General features: G+C 37.4%; 1 non-coding gene across 1 annotated transcript; it reads left to right on the top strand.

Annotated features, from left to right (window-relative positions):
• The first annotated feature begins 1887 nt into the window (after positions 1 to 1887).
• Positions 1888 to 1994, top strand: LOC141662166 (small nucleolar RNA R71). The gene has a single exon (XR_012550293.1). It is a non-coding gene; the product is annotated as a small nucleolar RNA R71 (small nucleolar RNA).
• Positions 1995 to 7459: the final 5465 nt, after the last annotated feature.

A 7459-nucleotide genomic window follows, 5' to 3' on the forward strand; every position in this document is an offset into this window, starting at 1 on the left:
CAAAGTAGATGCATCACCTAAAAATGCATACCTCAAATGTTCAGGTGATGGCTTAAGCTCAAGAGTGGGAGCTTCCTCAGTAGATGGCTTGAGGCGTTTAGGAGCTTTGTTTAATTCCTCCATTCCAAGAGATTCAAAAGGCATATCAATCTTCCTCTTCCAGGGAGAAGCATTCAAATATTGCAATTGTTCTTCACCTTCGTCATCTTCACTGTCTGAATTCCCCAACAAGGCCTTCTCTAAGGCATCAGTCCTTAACAATTGATCAAGTTCTAAAGTAACCACATAATCGACCATCTCCAATTTTAAGCACTCCTCATTTCTTGTAGGAAATTTCATAGCATTGAACACATTAAAAGTTACATCATGATCCAGCACTCGCACTGTAAGCTCAGCCTTCTGCACATCTATCAAGGTTCGTCCAGTCGCCAAGAAAGGTCTTCCCAAAATTAAGGGAATCTTCTTATCCTCCTCGAAATTAAGAATTACGAAATCAGCAGGGAAGATGAGTTTATCAACCTTGACCAAGACATCCTCTACAATACCTCACAGATATGTAATAGAATGGTCGGCCAACTATAAAGTCATATAAGTCGATTTTGGATCAGGACAATACAACTTCTTGAAGATTGACAAAGTCATCAGATTGATGCTAGCTCCCAAGTCACATAAGCATATGTCAAAGGACACTTTTCCACTAATGCATGGAATAGTGAAGCTTCCTGGATCTTTAAGCTTCGGAGGCAACTTTTGTTACAGCACAACACTGTATTCCTCCGTGAGAGCGATAATCTCTAAATCATATAGCTTCACTTTCCGAGAGAGTATACCCTTCATAAACTTTGCATAACTATGCATATGCTCAAGAGCCTCAGCGAAAGGTATGTTGATATGAAGTTTCTTGAACACCTCCAGAAACTTCTCAAATTGCTTATCCAACTTTTTCTTCTGCAGCCGCTTAGGAAAAGGAGGTGGAGGATACATCTGTTTCTCCCCTGTACTACCTTCAGGAGGAGTGTGCTCAACAGTAGTCTTCCTTGGTTCCACTTCTACTTCCTGCTGCTCTACTTTTTCTTCAGCCCCAGCTTATTCATTTGAAACTTGAGTTTTTTCGCGATTCGCAACCTTTCCAGACCTCAAAGTGATTACCTTTACATACTCCTTAGCTTCCCTCTTTCGTGGCACTTTAATGTCACTAGGTAATGTACCAGGTTGACGATTTAGCAAGACATTAATAATTTGTCCAATTTGATTTTCCAAGGTCTTGATAGAAACAGCTTGACTCTTGCACATAAGCTTCAACCACTCTAATTCAGATTTTTCATTAGCTTATTGCAGCTGAGGTTGCTTTCTTGGTGTATATTGCGGTTTATGAAAACCAGGGGGTTTTACTACATGGCTGAGTACGGCTGATAAGGTTGTTGAACCGCATTCTGAGCGTTGCTCCAGCTGAAATTAGGATGATTGCGGTTATTGGAATGATAGGTGGCTGGAACAGGTTGCTGCGATAGCAGAAAATTGCTCATGAACTGAGTTGATTCACTAGAAATAGCACACTGATCAACCTCATGGGCACCAGCACAAAGCTCACAGACACTATTGATTTGATTAACTCAATAATTGGCCAAAGTGTCCACCTTCATCGTTAAAGCCTTAAGTTGGGCAGCTATAGCAGTTGCTGCATCCAACTCCATAATTCCTGCTACTTTTCCCTGAGTCAGTCTCTGATAAGGATTCTTGTATTCATTATCAGCCATCAGTTCAATTAATTCATAAGCTTCATTGTAGGTCTTAGCCCACAAGGCTCCTCCTGATGCTGCATCGAGCATGGGTCTAGAAGTAACACCCAATCCATTATAAAAACAGTTTATAATCATCCAATCAGGCATGCTATGGTGTGGGTAATTTCTTAGCATCTCCTTCTATCGATCCCAAGCCTCACACTGAGATTCACCAGTTTGCTGAGAAAACTGAGTAAGAGCATTCTTGATTGCAGCAGTCTTCGCCATAGGGAAGAATTTATTGAGAAACTTTTGAGCCAGATCCTCCCATGTGGTGATAGACCATGGTGGTAGAGAATGTAACCAACACTTTGATTTATCTCTCAGAGAGAATGGGAAAAGTCGAAGCTTAATAGCATCTTCAGTCACACCATTGAACTTTAAAGTGTCGCAGATCTCGATGAAATCCCTAATGTGCATGTTGCGGTCTTCAATAGGAGAACCCCCAAACTGAACTGAGTTTTGTATCATCTGAATCGTGCTTGACTTGATATCAAAAGCATTAGCCGAAATGGCTGGTCTGATGATGCTTGACTGAATATCATTGATCTTAGGCTGAGAATAGTCCATCAAAGCCTTAGGAATTTATGTTTGATCTCCCATCAGTATTAAAGCTGGTTCCTCGATTTTCTTTTCTTTTTCTACCTTCTCTTCGTCCTCAAAAACTTCCCTTCAAACCACTACAACTTCTTCCTCGGATTTATCCAGAGTTCTCTTACGAGACCGCGAACGCGTAAGCATACACGCTCGCTAGAGTACCTGAAATAAGACAAGGAAACAGATAAGTAACAATGTCCGAGTCAATGAACTTTAAAGACCACTAATGACAACACATAAACTAAAAATTAACACCGAGTCCCCGACAGAGGTGCCAAAAACTTGTTAGTCGCTAAATGTTAGGACGTTAACACGCGCTAATAATACACGCAAGTATACGCGTTCGCAAGTAGTATAAGATATAAATCATATTCGTTCCCACAGAGACTGCTTTAGGTTAAGTTCAATTTATGCACCTATGCAATAATGTATAGTTATCGCTCAATGCTAAGACAATTGGGTTTGGATTAAACTAAGAGATTATACTAAATAGCATTAGCTAAGAGAATTGAGGTTGAATTACTTATATGAGACAAACATGGAATTGTAACTTCATTAAATACTTCATTTAATAGCCTTTTCATTCTTAACCTTAGTATGTGATGATGATGACACTAATTAGATAACATGAAACTAGTAAACGCCAACTTTCGTTGTACGAATATCCTACTACCAAGCATCCACAAAAGAGATAGAAGTTGAATAGACACCAATTATGCTTAGTCCTTATATGTCTATAAGAATTGAAAACATAACGGTTTAATGCGCAAGTTATCTCTCTTGATTACATAGGGCAACGAATCATGCATAACAAATACATGAACCTATGCTAGCATGGCAAGTTCTAAACCTCTATATTCACTGTCGCTTCAATAGAGATTAACACGCTATCTTATATGTTAGCTATGCTCATAAGACGAATAAGCACAACCAATACTAGGATATCATACAATCAGCACACACCAAGATATCGAAACACTTTAACTAAAGAAATCCATAAATAAATCCGTTAGAACCCCACGATAACGATTAATTCATAATCTAACTCATCATCATCATGGGTTCCAATGAAAGCATGATAATTAACAATATAAGAGTACTAGGGTTCAAAGACAAATCAAAAACAAGCATCCAAGTATCAACTATATTAAAGAAAATAAAAAGATTCTTCTTCGTAGCCTTCTCGTGCTCTATAGGTCTTCTTATTGCTCTCTCAGGCCTCCTTGTTGTTAAAAACATCTTTTTATTGGTACATATAGGCTCCAGAATGACCAGGACTTTCAAAATCTTCAATTTCGACTAAAATCAGGATTCTGGGGTAGAAACCAGGCGCGGGCGCGCTGTTTTCGGGCACGACCGGACTGAAATAGTGATTTCAGCAGCGCGGCCGCGCTGACCTTCTGGAATTCTTCTAACAATTCTTCTTTTAGCCATATCTTGAGTTCTGCTCATCAGAATTAGGCGATTCAACTGCCCACATGAAGCTAACGAGATTCTCTATAACTTTAGAATGTCCTAGGCTTCCAATTATGATCTCTTTTCGGCATATTTTCTTGAAAAGCTCCTTTCTTCATTTAACTGATGCCTAAAATGCAATAACGCAAAAACATATTAAAAAAACCAACAACTTGAGTCCAAAACACCAACTTAAGTATACGCGCTAAAATTCACGTGCTAAAATTCACGTAAGTATACGCGTTTGCAAGTAGTATAAGATATAAATTAGATTCGTTCCCACAGAGACTGGTTTAGGTTAACTTTATAATTTATGCACTTATGCAACAATGATATGACTATTATTCAATGCTAAGACGATTAACAGATTGAGATTGTTTTATAACTAAGATTTAAACTAACAAATATAACTAAGAGAATAAGAATGGTTGATTTAATATATATGACAACATGGGATTCTAACTTCATTAAAGGCTTCATTCAAAAGTCTTTTCTTTCTTAACCTTAGCATGTAATGGTGATGACACTAATCAGATAACACAAAACTGATAACTGCCAACTTTCGTTGTATGAATACCATATTACCAGACCTCCATAAAATAGATAGAAGCTGAATAGACACCAATTATATTGAGACCCTATATGTCTATAGAATTTGACAAAATAACGGTTTAATGCACAAGTTATCTATAGAGATTATATAGGGCAAGTAAGATGGTTAAAATTACCTACGAATCATGCATAACAAATACACATGAACCTATTCTAGCATGACAAGTTATAAACCCTTAAATTCACTTTCGCTCCATTAAGAATTAACAAGCTATCTTATAAGTTCACGACGCTCATAAGACGAATAAGCACAACCAATACTAGGTTATCAAACAATCACCACACACTAAGGCATCGAAACAAATCAACTAAAGAAATTCATAAATAAATCCACTAGAACCCCACGATAACGATTAGCCCATAATCGGACTCATCATCAATGTGGGTTCTGATGAAAGTATGGTATAATAAACTTAGTCTTTATAAACGAATAATAAATAAAGTATAACACAAGAGTATAAGTTCAAGAATAAGAAAGCTAGCATCCAACGTTATGACTTAAAAAAAGAATCACAAGTTAAAACTAGGTCTTCCTCGCCTTGGTTGAATTGTGCTAAAACAGCCTTCTTTACTCCTTCTCCTTGCTCTCTGATATGTCTCTTTTGAAAAATAAACTTAATTATGTATATATAGCAGCCCCATGCAGAGTAGAAATCTTTTGGATTCGACCTGGCGCGGCCGCGTGCTTGACCAGCGCGGGCGCGCTGAGTTTATGGACTTTGGGCGCGGCCGTGCGCTATTACAACGCGGGCGCGCTGACTTCCTGGATCAACGTCGGATTTCTTCATTTTCTTGCTGAATTGAGCCGGCTTTCCAAGAGCTTTTATTCCAACACCACCTTAACATGAAATTAGCTACAAAATAATGCTAATTCACCTCATTACCTAGATATTTCCAGAAAATGCAAAAACACTAGAAAACACATTAAAATACCAACAACTTGAGTACAATTACACCAATTCAAAGCTTTACGGAGCGTAATAAAGTGTCATAAATGCCACTCAACATGTATTTAGACCAAAATACCTTGAACAAGTAACAAAGTTTAAATTAATTTGAAGATAGCTTACGCAAAGTTTATTGAATTTTATTCAATTCAGTGGTGATCTAGTTACGAGAATCCATGTTGAACATCCCAGAAACATAAGAAAAAAGAAGTTGCAAATTTTCACTAAAAAATCTTATTTATTTAGAAGATTGAAAAAACCTACCTATTCGGTTTAGAAGATTGAAAGAAATCTATTTAATTTAGAAGTTTGAAAAAAAGTACTTAGTTCAGAATACTGGGAGAAACCTATTCGGTATAAAAGATTGGAAAAGATTGAAGAATCTTATACTAATTATAAGATTGAAAAATCATATTCCACTTAGAAGATTGTAGAATCTTATTCAACCAAGAAGACTGAAGAATCCAAATTGATTTAGAAGATTTGAAAATCTTATTCAGTTTAGAAGACTTAACCAGGGGCAAATCCGAGGACGATCATGAGGAGTACATTCTAAGATGAAGGCATTATTATCAAGCATCTTTAAGATGATCCCTCAAGGTAACACTTAACTATTTTTGTCGTGCTTTCCATTATTTGGTTATAATACTTGTGAGATCGCAATAAATTAATAGGACGTGCCTTGATGAAGATATCCTAGGCCCAGGCGACTTCCAATAAATTCCAAGAGAATTTGATGTTTGGAAACGTTTGTTCATCTCAAACGTGTCCTCCAAGAAACATTTAAAGTTCCATGTTATTTGATTTCTTTTAGATGGGGATTCTTATCTGGGAAATATCTCAAGAGTTACCAAGCGCTGCATCATAATCTATTAATGCACGCCCTCTGCATATGAGATATTTAGTGGAGAATTTCCCTATCAAGGCGCGCCCTCAGAAGAAAAATTATATTAAATTATTCAATGAATATGTCCTGATGGTCAGATGAGTTATAGTTATTACTTAAATTATGGTTCCACTGGAACCAATTACTCGTCTTTCAAGATATACCCTTTCCTCAAGGTGCGCCCTCTAAAAAATATTGATGGTGAGGTGAACTTTATTAACTACAAGGAGAATTTTAATACTGGAACTTCATAAAAAAAGAAGCTATCCGAGTAGAGGTACGATAAATCCTAGGATGCGCCCCTTGACTGTCAAGGTGAGGCCCCGTGACATAAAGAGCTCCTCCATCTAAGGATGTAATATTTTATCCTCCGCAGTTATAAGTGACCTCTCCAAGGACATCTCTCTCAAGGCGAGACTCCATTAAGATACCGATATCATCTTCTTCAAAATTGCAGACATGATTTAATGAAGTACTATGATCTTTATAGTATGTCGAGAGTTTAGAATCAACGAACGTGCCCTCATATCTTCAATAATCTGAGTGACTTTTCAGGGCGCTCCCTGAGCATATCAGTCTCATATGTCAAAGACTTTTCTTTGATATGATTACCAAGGTCATCTGGTTTTTTTAGCAAGAAGAAATTATAGGAGTTGCTTTAGAAAAATATGAGAAAGATAAGGCTATCAAGTACTTCCAACAGGATGCAAGCTCGGGGGTTTGGAAACTTCTTATTAATTCCGGGGTGTTACATATTGTCACATGCATAAGATATATGGCATTTCCTAAAAATCATGGAAATGCCCAAGTTCAGGGAAACACTCAAGAAAATTTCTCTGAGAGTGAGATGCCATTTATTGGATACCACTTCATGAGATGCCTCGTTAAAAGATGCTTATACATAAGATAGTTTATGCATTCCTTGAGTTTTGTTGAAGATAGAAGCCTTCTAAAAATATTCATCTTGGATTTGGTTTTATTACAAAAAGGTTTTATAGAAGACCCTTGACGAGGTAGACGCTCCTCTAATAGATGACGCGCCCTCCAAGTATAATTTCCCTTGTCGAGGTAGACGCTCCTCTTACATAGGATGCGCCCTCCAAGAATGATTTTCATTGTCAAAGTAGATACTCGTCATGTAGAGGAAGCTACCTCCAAGGATGATACCCTTGTTAAGGTGG

The sequence above is a fragment of the Apium graveolens genome, chromosome 5 (genome assembly GCF_009905375.1).
Source record: "Apium graveolens cultivar Ventura chromosome 5, ASM990537v1, whole genome shotgun sequence".
Lineage (NCBI taxonomy): Eukaryota > Viridiplantae > Streptophyta > Magnoliopsida > Apiales > Apiaceae > Apium > Apium graveolens.